Source organism: Bufo gargarizans, chromosome 1 (assembly GCF_014858855.1).
Source record: "Bufo gargarizans isolate SCDJY-AF-19 chromosome 1, ASM1485885v1, whole genome shotgun sequence".
NCBI lineage: Eukaryota > Metazoa > Chordata > Amphibia > Anura > Bufonidae > Bufo > Bufo gargarizans.
In genome coordinates, this window is record NC_058080.1 from 121,561,697 (window position 1) to 121,574,315 (window position 12,619).

General features: G+C 43.7%; 1 protein-coding gene across 2 annotated transcripts in view; it reads left to right on the forward strand.

Annotated features, from left to right (window-relative positions):
- STOX2 (storkhead box 2) overlaps nt 1-12,619 on the forward strand; it is a 218,036-nt gene that overhangs the window by 104,930 nt on the left and 100,487 nt on the right. The window lies entirely within an intron of this gene.

The following is a 12,619-nucleotide window of genomic DNA, read 5'->3' on the forward strand; positions in this document are numbered from 1 at the left end:
AATTGCAATATTCGACGATACTAATTATTCAGCGATTATTTTAACTTCAAATTTCAACTCTTTGCAGTCAAATAAGAATTACAATTGTATAGTAAAAATATGCAGTAAATCAATGTAACAAATATTCGACAAAGTGTATCCGTGATCAAATAATTCTATAACAAATATTCATCGCGAGATTGCGGCTCTCTAGCTGTCTGATGTCGGGGAGCAAGGAGGAGATTCTGAGGATGCGGGGCGGTGCTGGGCTCCTTCACGCTAGACTCATCTCAGGGACAGGACTCATCTCAGGTTAATTTGCATATGTATCAAATCGGTTTTTTTTACACAATAAAAGCACACAGAGCTATGGGGACTGGGTATTGCGGATGTGCTAGCGGCCATCTAGCAACCCACATCCTCAGCTCTATACACAAAATCCCGGTGACAGGTTCCCTTTAACTTTTCAAACTGACAGTTTAGACTGTGTTCTGCCAACTGTCAGCACTTTTTTGTGACATGACTGAGCATGACACACGCTGATTGAAGGCCGAACTCTACGGAAAAGCTGAACTGCCATGTTGGATTTTTTTCAGTTGTTGTCAGGTGCAGTTGTTGGCAATACTTGAAAAGACATTCATGCCAAACGATAGATGTGCAGCCCATGAACAAGATCAAAGCAGGCCACAGATGAAGGCACAGATTGGTCAGTGATGTGTGATTGGGACTAATGGCACTGTTGCCGTTCAGAATTGCGGTCTGAAATCTCTACATACGGCAGGCTTGTTTCGTAGTACTAGCTTTCCTTCAGCTCATGCAGAAGTCAAGAGGAACTGAGCCCTTCAAGTCAGGGAAGCAGACTTTCTAGGCTAGAAGTAGCTTGTATGTGATATCTTGTGGTCCAGCCTGACCACGGAAAAGCATGTAAAGGGGCAAACTTGGGCAACGAGAGGCACTTGAGGTCACATAAATAATACAGGTCTATGACTACCATATTTTCCAAGAGATTGTAGATGCAACCTGGCAAGTTAGATCATCTCCACATGTTCACAAACAACTAAAACATTCCATCTCATGCCAGTGGCCTACCTATCCAATGAACCCCATGATGGCTGGCAATATGAGGCCTTTTTGATATATTTTTGGGCTACTAAAGGGAGCTCAGTGTATATAGATGGGATAATGTGGCTGGTACTAGATTGATTAATTGCTAAGCAAGTGCCATTTACTCTGAGCGGGGAGACGTATGACTGCTTCTCTTGTCAGGATCCTTTCAGCAATGCAGTAAAAGTCCAGGCCAAGAATATTTCATCCGGCCATTTGCAGAGTGAGCACCACCGCCACTTACACTGTTTAAATGTTTGTTACCACTAATCCCAGGGGAGGAACTTGCATTTTTAATATGTCAGAAGCAAGAGATATCATTTTCACTGCAAGTAATAACCAACGGGCTGGTTTGTTTGCTCGGCGCAGAGCAACTGATGCAAAATACAAATGTTAACCATAACTCCCTAAGATCTGGCACCGATGCGCGGCCAGCATTTACGAGTCTATGAAAGAAATCATACACAAGGAGAGCAAACATTGCTGAGGCATGTCGCCAGAGGTTACAAATGTCCAACTTGAATAATGAAAGTATACATCAGATTTATTCATGGCTTTAAAGTAAATACTGATACCGGCGTGTTATCTTTAGCAAACTTACTTGGATAACATTACAGCTCCAGTGAAAGAAGATAGGTTTGACTGCTGGAGAACCTCATTGGAGTGACAAGTATTGGGGTATTCATCATATCTGACTCTGAATTAAAGGTGGTCGACAGAGCAAGCAGTTATTGGGAACGAACCGTTCATTCCCCATAAGCTGCCTGATCATCAGAAGAGGTGAGAGCTGCATTTGCATGTAGCAATCATCTCTTATGACCACGTGTGATCGCTACAGTATTTGCTGATCCCCACACAGATGTATTGTTTCTGGGAAGCAGATCCCTGGTTATACACAACAACTTGCTGACCAGAAATGATGATTTCAGGTGATCGGCAGCACCTTTCATTGTACCGATTATTGTTCCAATATACGTTCCTTGTAAATGGACTTTAAAGGTCATCTATCAGTAGATTTGTACCTATGACACTGGCTGACCTGTTACATGTGCACTTGGCAGCTGAAGGCATCTGTGTTGGTCCCATGTTCATATGTGCCCGCATTGCTGAGAAAAATGATGTTTTAATATATGCAAATGAGCTTATAGGAGCAACGGGGGCGTTGCCATTACACCTAGGGGCTCCCCTGCACTTTGATTGACTTTAGGAGAAACCAAGGTCTGGCAGCATGATGAAATTTTTTACAGCCTGGCCCTATCAATCAGAGTGCAGAGTACACGGCGGTTGCAGAGAGAGCTGAGCTCTGTACGCCGAGACCTGGGAATTATATTCTTCATGGTTAGAAGTAAATGGGAACCCTTTGCAGTTTGCAGATTTTGTGTTGCTATGGCAGCTGACCCCTACACCACTCAAACATTGTTAATGTCACTTTGAGCTGCTCGCCAACGCGGACCTTCCCTCTGCCATTGTCCTGCCACAATGCACAGCCCCAAGAGCAGAGCCGTGCATCACTATCATTTGTAGAATCTTCTAGGGCCTATTCAGCAAAGTTTCCCACGGATCCCGCAGAACCTTGTACGTTTCAAAAACAGAATCTTAATGGCACCAAGACAGACATCCAGACTTTCAGCCATGAAGAATCAGCCTTCATAGTTGGAGCAGGCATATGTACAAGGGCTGGTTAACAAGTCCAAGCACCGATTGATCTCATCTGTAGAGGAGAGAGAAATCTGAGCATTTCAGCTGCAGGAGAAATATGAGACTGGTTTTCCGTTTATGGCCCTGGAATTCCAGATAGGTAACGCAGTAAGGAAATTACTACTATTATCATGATTTGGCTAGACATTAGGTTTAAAATCAGGCATAATACCAGTTTTTGTTGGCTTTGAGGACCCATCTCTTTGTATGAATGAGTACATCATATAATTTTCCACAATTTATTCTGCCATTTGAGCAAAAAATATCCATGAAATGTGTCTGGTAGAAAAATATTTTACTATGGTGAAATATTTATTACTATTATACTGTCCAGAAATATCAGCACAATAACAGCTATGGATGATCTATCCAGTGAATTATTGGACTTGGCCATAATCTTGTATATAATGATGTTAATCGGAGAGAAAACATATTTATAAAATTGATTGTATTAGTCAAAAAGAATAGACCCTTAAACAGAGGAACTAGAACTAGGGATAATGAGGGCAGCATGTATGTCCGGATGAAGTTATTTCAGTTCAGAGTATTATATGTTTCTGATATAATAAAGCAGTTTAATAATACTTTTCCTTATGCAACATCCACTTGTGTAAAAAAAAAAAAGGTGACATTTGCATCTTTGTACTGTTGTCCCTTTCCTCCTGTAGAAGAAGGACCACCTTGCCCATCGGGCACATTTACCAGGACCCTAGTGGCAGTGCTATTTTTAACTGTGTTTGCATCCTATAGACATGTATGACGTTGAGCAGGGGAACATCCTTACTGCACCTGCCCCATATTGGGAGGTTGACCGGCCATCATAGGAGGAGAGCAGTACCTCTCTCTGATTGTCTGCTACTGGCAGCCACATCCACACAGGCACTCGGTCACTTCCCAGCGTAGCTTGTGTCGTGGTGCCCTTTGAGTTTCATGTGGATGGTAGTTCAACATGGTGGCTCTATACTTGTTGTTATAGCTGATGTTCCTCCTCCCACACCAGTACTGCATACTATTTACCCTTGTACTCTCACCCTTGACACATATCCCATTCAGTATAAGCAGGTTAAAAGGCAGGCAACTAATCAACTTACCAATATTAGGGTTAGGTTAGAAAAAGACGACTGAGGGGAGATCTGATAGCTAGGTATAAATATATCAGGGGTCAGTACAGAGATCTCTCCCATCATCTGTTTACAGGTGAAACTCAAAAAATTACAATATCGTGCAAAGTTTGTTTATTTCAGTAACTAACATATGAGATAGACTCATTACATGCAAAACGAGATATTTCAAGCCTTTATTTGGTATCATTTGGATGATTATGGATTACAGCTTATGAAAACCCCAAAGTCAAAAATTTTCAAGGTACCCTTTGCTCAAGGGGTATGGATTAATTAGCTGACTAGAGTCTGACACTTTGAGCCTAGAATATTGAACTTTTTCACAATATTCTAATTTTAAGTTGCATTACTGAAATAAATGAACTTTTGCACGATATTCAAATTTTTCGAGTTTCACCTGTATACCCAGGACTGTGACAAGGGGACATCCTGTACCTCTAGATGAAAGAAGGTTTCTACATCAACATAGAAATGGGGTTCTTCTCTGCCAGAGGCAGTTGTAAAGGTGAAATTACAAAGAGGTTTTTTTTTATTTGGCCTTCCTCTGGATCAACTTTGCAGGATAACCATGTTACTGTGTTGTGTTGGGGCATTTTCCCTTCTTGTTATGCTGCTATATTTGGCCTCAATGGCTTTATACAAACTTAATGTTTTGTTTTATGTATAGTTAGTGCCAATGATGGTACTTGAGGGTACATTTTTACCATGGAGAGATAGATGTATCACATTTATTGATGTACTACAATATATTAGGTGCCTGGCATGGGTTTAAAATCTAGATTTCCTTAATCTTCCTCCTTAATTATAATTTTACATACTTTTACATAATTTTACATACATACATATGTGCAACTGGCAGTTTGGGTAATTTTTCTGGGATATAGTTCTTGCCTTTATGTGACTTGTATCTAGCATTTTTTAGCAGTCTGTCGCTAATTCAATTTTTTTTCTGAGCTAGTGGGTGGATACTAGCTGGAATCATGTCTTCCCATACATTACACTACGGGAAACAGGGGGATCCTGCTTCCTAACGCTCTGTAGCACTAAGAAGCCTCAGCAGTAATGGAGGACATTATGCAACAAAACTAAACAGTTTAGATGTCAATCCAGCAGTGAAGTTAGACAGTAAGGCCTCTTTCACACTTGCATTGTCCGGATCCGGCGTGTACTCCACTTGCCGGAATTACACGCCGGATCCGGAAAAACGCAAGTGTACTGAAAGCATTTGAAGACGGATCCGTCTTCAAAATGCTTTCAGTGTTACTATGGCAGCCAGGACGCTATTAAAGTCCTGGTTGCCATAGTAGGAGCGGGGAGCGGTATACTTACAGTCCGTGCGGCTCCCGGGGCGCTCCAGAATTACGTCAGGGCGCCCCATGCGCATGGATGACGTGCCATGCGATCACGTGATCCATGCGCTTGGGGCGCCCTGACGTCACTCTGGAGCGCCCCTGGGAGCCGCACGGATGGTAAGTATGCTGCTCCCCACTACACTTTACCATGGCTGCCAGGACTTTAGCGTCCCGGCAGCCATGGTAACCATTCAGAAAAAGCTAAACGTCGGATCCGGCAATGCGCCGAAACGACGTTTAGCTTAAGGCCGGATCCGGATCAATGCCTTTCAATGGGCATTCATTCCGGATCCGGCCTTGCGGCAAGTCTTCAGCAAAAAGCGCAGCATGCTGCAGTATTTTCTCCGGCCAAAAAACGTTCCGTTCCGGAACTGAAGACATCCTGATGCATCCTGAACGGATTTCACTCCATTCAGAATGCATTAGGATAAAACTGATCAGGATTCTTCCGGCATAGAGCCCCGACGACGGAACTCTATGCCGGAAGAAAAGAACGCAAGTGTGAAAGAGCCCTTAGTCAGTTACAGACCGGCAGTAGTCTCTCTGTCATTCTCTCTTCCTCTGTCTGTCTCCAGCAGACCCTCCCTTCTTTTCCTTCTCTTCTAGTTCCTCTCTTCACAAACTTCTGTGTAATCTGATCCTTCAGTGTTTAGGCTGCATGTCTTCATTGAAAACAGATCTGAGCAGCAAATTGAGTTAAGCTAGGCGATCTTGGGTGTGACAGGTGAGTTGATCCAGCAGGGTTAGATTTTTTGTGATTTTCAGGACAAACATGCGAGTCACACTGCGACCCCTTTCATTTCTATGGCTGCTGTTCTACACTGAGAATCAATCCATGGTCACAAGTAGGGATGAGCGAATCGGATTCAGATGAAACAGCCGAAGTCCATTTGCATAAAACTTTGTTCTAATACTGTACTGAGCAGGAGCTCCGTACAATATTAGAATGTATTGGCTCCGATGAGCCAAAGTTATTGCTTCGCGAAGTCTCACGAGACTTCACGCAATAACTTCATAAATTAACTCGTACTTCACGAAGCAATAACTTCGGCTCTTCAGAGCCAATACATTCTAATACTGTACAGAGCTCCTGCTCCGTACAGTATTAGAACGAAGTTTTATGCAAATCGACTTCGAATGTTTTAACCGAAGTCGATTCGCTCATCCCTAGTCACATGACATCTGTCACACCCAAGATTGCCATGTAGCCCTAGCTTTAGTGAAAAGGAGCAGGAGAGGACTCTGATAAGATAAGAAGGAAGCATATTTATCTGATAGGATATATTACAAAGTTTCTTATATTCTCCTGTACTATTTTTCAAAAAAATAAATAAAAAATTACTCTTTAAGGCTACTTTCACACGAGCATTCTGCTGTCCGCTCGTGAGCTCCGTTTGAAGGAGCTCACGAGCGGAGCAGAACGCTTCCGTCCAGCCCTGATGCAGTCTGAATGGATGCGGATCCGCTCAGACTGCATCAGTCTGGCGGCGTTCAGCCTCCGCTGCTTGCAGCGTTCAGCTGTCCGCCTGGCCGTGCGGAGGCGTGCGGATCCGTCCAGACTTACAATGTAAGTCAATGGGAACGGATCCGCTTGAAGATGACACCATATGGCTCAATCTTCAAGCGGATCCGTCCCCCATTGACTTTACATTGAAAGTCTGAACGGATCCGCTCAGGCTACTTGCGCACTTAGAAATTTTTCTAAGTTATTAATGCAGACGGATCCGTACTGAACGGAGCCTCCGTCTGCATTAATATGATCGGATCCGTTCAGAACGGATCCGATCAAGCGCAAGTGTGAAAGTAGCCTAAGCATTATATCCTGGCCTGGTGTAGTTGTGGGGCAAGGTTTTAACACTTGTATTTCAGTAAGGTGACTTTACATTGTGTGACAGAATCAGTGTCCACTCCTTGAGAAAAGTCCCAGTAAGAGGACTGAAACGTCGCAGTCTGGTGATTAAAGAACACTTCGTTTAATCTACTTTTTGGGAGTGCCGTGCAATTATTTTTTTACCTATTTTTATATATATATATATATATATATATATCTATATAGTTATATATCTGGTCAGGTACAGTGTCGGACTGGGGTGCATAGGGCCCACCAGTAAAATTCATTCTGGGGGCCCACTGTATAGCTTCCAGCAGTAAGATGCTACAAGATGATTGATTATAGGGGTCCCTGCAGCGACTTTAAAGTGGACCTTTCACCAGAAAAAAGTATCTAAACTGACTATACAGACGTGTAGAGCGGCGCCCAGGGATCCCCCTGCACTTACTGTTATCCCCGGGCGCCGCTCCGTTCTCCGGTTATAGCCTCCGGTATGTTCATAGTTAGGCTCCACCCAGGGGAAACTGCCGCGGTCTCTTTCTCCTATGCTCTAGCGCTGGCCAATCGCAGCGATCAGCTCATAGCCAGGCTATGAGCTGAGCGCTGCGATTGGCCAGCGCTACAGCATAGGAGAAAGAGACGCCGGCAGGTTCCCCTGGGTGGAGCCTAACTATGAACATACCGGAGGCTATAACCGGAGAACGGAGCGGCGCCCGGGGATAACAGTAAGTGCAGGGGGATCCCTGGGCGCCGCTCTACACGTCTGTATAGTCAGTTTAGATACTTTTTTCTGGTGAAAGGTCCTCTTTAAAAAGGCAAGTTCCTGGAGATAGAGGATTCTGACTGTCCTGCCTCTGTACCTAGATGCCATCTCTGCCACCTACTGCTTCTACAGTAATAAACTGGGTAGTTTGTTAAATAATCTACACAGTTTTTTATGTTTACATAGGCTGGTTGAGGTTCTTTTTTCTGTCTATCTCTATGTAGTGCAGTCAGTCTACTGTGTCATGTGCTACTTGTGCAGGGGGTGGGGGACAAGGGGCCCACCTTGCTCAGGGGCCCACCAGGGGATTCACCTGCACCCTGTGGGCCAGTCCAAGGCTGATCAGATGAGGTCAGTAGTACAGTAGTCGCACTGTCAGATCAGACAGTACTGGAGCTGTAAGATCATAGGGACAACGCTGTGCCCAAGAAAGTCCTATAGACTTCTTAATTTCCCAAAGTATAATGCCCAGTATTTCCTCATACATGTAAAAGGACAGATAGTTCCAATGTGTGTTCACATTTTCCTCCATACGTTCATCAAAAAAATATATACAAAATAATCATATTAGGGACAGGGTACTGTTAGGGTCCATTCACACGTCCGTTGTTTCTTTCCTGATCTGTTCCGTTTTTTGCGGAACAGATCTGGACCAGATCTGGACCCATTCATTTTTAATGGGTCCTGAAAAAAATCGGACAGCACAATGTCAGATTTTTTTTCGGGACCCATTGAAAATGAATGGGTACAGATCTGGTCCAGATCTTTTAAAGTTCACTTTTACTTTTAATTGATTTATACGGATAAAGGTGCATTCACACCACAGTAGTGTTTTGCTCTCCACAAATTGCGGATCGGTAAAATACAGATACTGGCCCGTGTGCGTTCCGCAATTTGCAGACTGCATATGGCTGCCACTATTATAGAAAATGCCTATTCGTGTCCGCAATTGCAGACAAGAATAGGACATGTCCTATCTTTTTTGCGGTGCTGTGGTACGGAACTATAGATGCGGACATCCATAGTTGAAATGAATGGGTCCACACCCGTTCCTCCCTAAAGGAAATGTCAGAAGCAGAGTATGATGTACATTTGGTTCTTCCGAAAATTGAAGAAGAAAAAAATTCTCTCCAAACCCAAGGCACAGAGGCATATGGAAAGGGATAATATTATTTGAAAAAGCTATGCTAAGTTAATATGATGTAAGACTTAAATTATTTCCTTTATTATTCCCTATGGGGAAATGAAATCAAATGGTATACAAGCGCTCCTTATAACACCGTATCTCCACGACTGGAAAACTTGTCAGTAACTGACGTCAATGAACCAACTTATATATTACTTAAAAATGTTACAGGCAGCTTTTATGCGTCGTGATATTTATGGACCATGTGTGTCCAGCCTATGCTGCTCATTCTCGTAATAATTTTACTTTATAATTGCTAAAACACATTTTTACCTTGTGCCAAGCTGCAGTGTCGATTGCAGAGTGTTGGTGAGTAATCTTCTGGCAGAAGGCCTCCTTCTTCAGATGACTTCACGAGGTGACAACATGCTTTGCACTCTGAGTCAGACTGCAGAGATGACTATGGAGCCTACAAAGTGTAGCACACGGTGGGGCTGCAGACGGTAGCGTTTCATAGGTCTGCGGAATCTAGCAATGATGTAAGGCCTTAGTGGACAATTAATGGATCTCCAATTACTAGTAGACTCCAGCTTCCAGTATTCTCTGTGTGGACTTGATGTGCAGCCACAATATGCTGCATTACGTTATAGGAAGATTAGGGCGGTCAATATTTTACAAATAATTTTGACATATTGCTGCAGAGCAAGTGCAGCAAAAGATCTCATATCCAGTAATATCAAAGCGGACCGTAGCGCACTTACCATCTTTGCCGAAGTTTTTGAACCCCTTCCTAAAGCAGCGATTTTCCTTTTTTTTTTTTTCATTTTCGTTTTTTTTTTTTTTTTTATCCCTGCCTTCCCGTTCCTGGAGCCATAACTTTTTATTTTATTTTTTTTCAATTCACATAGCCATATCAAGGCTTGTTTCTTGTGGGACCCGTTTTACTTTCTAATAACACCATTTAAAATTTCATATGATGTAGTAGGAGGCTGGGGAAAAAAAAATCTATGGGTTCCGTTTTACAGTGTTCCCTATGCAGTAGAATTGATATATTAACTTCATTCTGTGGACCAGTATGATTACATTGATGCTGCATATAGTTTTTTTTTGTGTGTTTTTTTTTTTTTTACTTTTTCTTTATATAGCCATATTATAACCCCCATAATCTTTTTATAGTAATGTCTATGGAGCTGTGTGTGTGTCATGTGGCCCCACATGAATGATTGGATCAGTGTGCTATCTGCAACAAATGTGGATAGCCCTTGGATAATACGGTTGTGTGCTGATGCCTGATCCTGAGCAACATGACTTGTGTCCAGATCAGCCACTTGAGAGGACAAGGTCCAGCAGATTGGTTCTACCATGACAGAGGCTCAAATTGTTTTGTTAGTTGCCCTCAGACACTACCAGTAGTTGGGGTTACAATGGCATCACAAAAACACCAGTATAAAGCCTCCTGCATGACAGTAATACACTGGTATGATCTATACCAGTGTACTACTGTACTGCGGCGGCAGCAGGGAGCGCACGGCGTCATAGCAACCCATGACGCCGTGCGCTCCTGCACTCAGCAGGAATCCAGGCCGCGGTTCCACGGACCGCTCACGGTCGTGAACAACGGCTGTGTGCATTTGGCCTAAAGGGAACCTGTCACCTCCAAAAACCATCCCAAGCCGCCAGCAGTACCTGAGAGTAGCCAGCAATTTGTTTCTAATGATCATTTTCGTTTAGCAGTCACATGTGGTAAAAGCTCTGAAAGCGTTCTTTTATTACCTGTCTATTTTCTAGTCAGGCTTGAAGTCAATGGGGCAGCGGCTTCCTTGCTTCAAGTCAAGGTAACCACGCCCCCTTCCCTGCCCCTTCGCTGAAGCAGAACAGGAACGGAAACACTACTGAAACAAAAAACTGATCAGTTTAACACGGACCGCAAAACACTGCAAAAGTCATACGGTCGTGTGCAGGAGGCTTTATACTGGTGTTTTTGTGATGCCATTGTAATCCCAACTACTGGCAGTGTCTGAGGGCAACTGAAAAAACAATTTGAGCCTATGTCATGGTAGAACCAATCTGCTGGACCTTGTCCTCTCAAGTGGCTGATCTGGACACAAGTCATGTTGCTCAGGATCAGGCATCAGCACACAACCGTATTATCCAAGGGCTATCCACATTTGTTGCAGATAGCACACTGATCCAATCATTCATGTGGGGCCATGCACACAGCCATATTTTTTGTGGATCACTATGGGCATTCCACAAGTTATAGCACATATCCAGTTCTTTCCCGTACTGCAGACAAGAATAGTCCTTTATATTGTTGGGAGTGTGAAAAAAAAAACAGAATACACATGGAAGGAATACCTATTTTGCAGAATTTGGAGCCCAATATACGGGGATAGCTGAGTGCATGAAGCCTCACTCAGCCTTAGGCCTCATACACAGGTCCTTGTCAGTGATGACATCCATGAGGCCTCATACACAGGTCCTTGTCAGTGATGACTTCCATGAGGCCTCATACACAGGTCCTTGTCAGTGATGACATCCATGAGGCCTCATACACAGGTCCTTGTCAGTGATGACATCCATGAGGCCTCATACACAGGTCCTTGTCAGTGATGACATCCATGAGGCCTCATACACAGGTCCTTGTCAGTGATGACATCCATGAGGCCTTATACACAGGTCCTTGTCAGTGATGACATCCATGAGGCCTCATACACAGGTCCTTGTCAGTGATGACATCCATGAGGCCTCATACACAGGTCCTTGTCAGTGATGACATCCATGAGGCCTCATACACACGTCCTTGTCAGTGATGACATCCATGAGGCCTCATACACACGTCCTTGTCAGTGATGACATCCATGACAAATGGTCAGTTGTTCATCAGTGAAGAATCCGTGTTTGGTCTGTGTGTCCGTTTGCTCTCCATGTGTCATCTATATTCCACAGACACTGTGCTCGGACCCTTCCCCTATTGACTTTCAATGGAGTTCATGACGGATCCGTCTTGGCAATGTTAAAGATAATACAACGGATCCGTTCATAATGGATGCAGATGGTTGTATTCTCAGTAACGGAAGTTAGTGTGAAAGTAGCCTTACTATGTGTGGTCACATTTAATCGATGTGTTTGATTGGCGTGCATGCGGTGAAATGTGTTGTGCAGACAGTTCAGGATGACGTGGAATGCAAGTTGAGCATAAAGTGAGTGTGTTTTTCTTTTGGAGGTCTGTGATTTGCAGTTTGCCCTGATCTGGGTCATGCTTTCGTTGATCTTCACGTCTGGAATGTACTGTGTGGTCTGCATTCTGTAAACCTACACCTACATTTTATATGATCCACGGACTCGTTTTCACTGCAGTTATGATCTCAAGTGCACAGCCTTCAATGGCCCTGCTTTGTGTTCAGTGTTACTGTTGTGGTTACCAGAATACTTACTCCTGGTAACTATTCAGAGAAATGTAAAGGAGTTTTCCGAGACTTAAATACTGATGATTTATCCGCTGGATGGGTCATCAGTATCTGATCGGCGGGGGTCTGACACCCGGGACCCCCTCCGATCAGCTGTTTGAGAAGGCAGGGGCGCTCGCACTAGCACCATGGCCTTTTCACAGCTTTCCCTAGGCCGAGTTATGAAACGTTTATC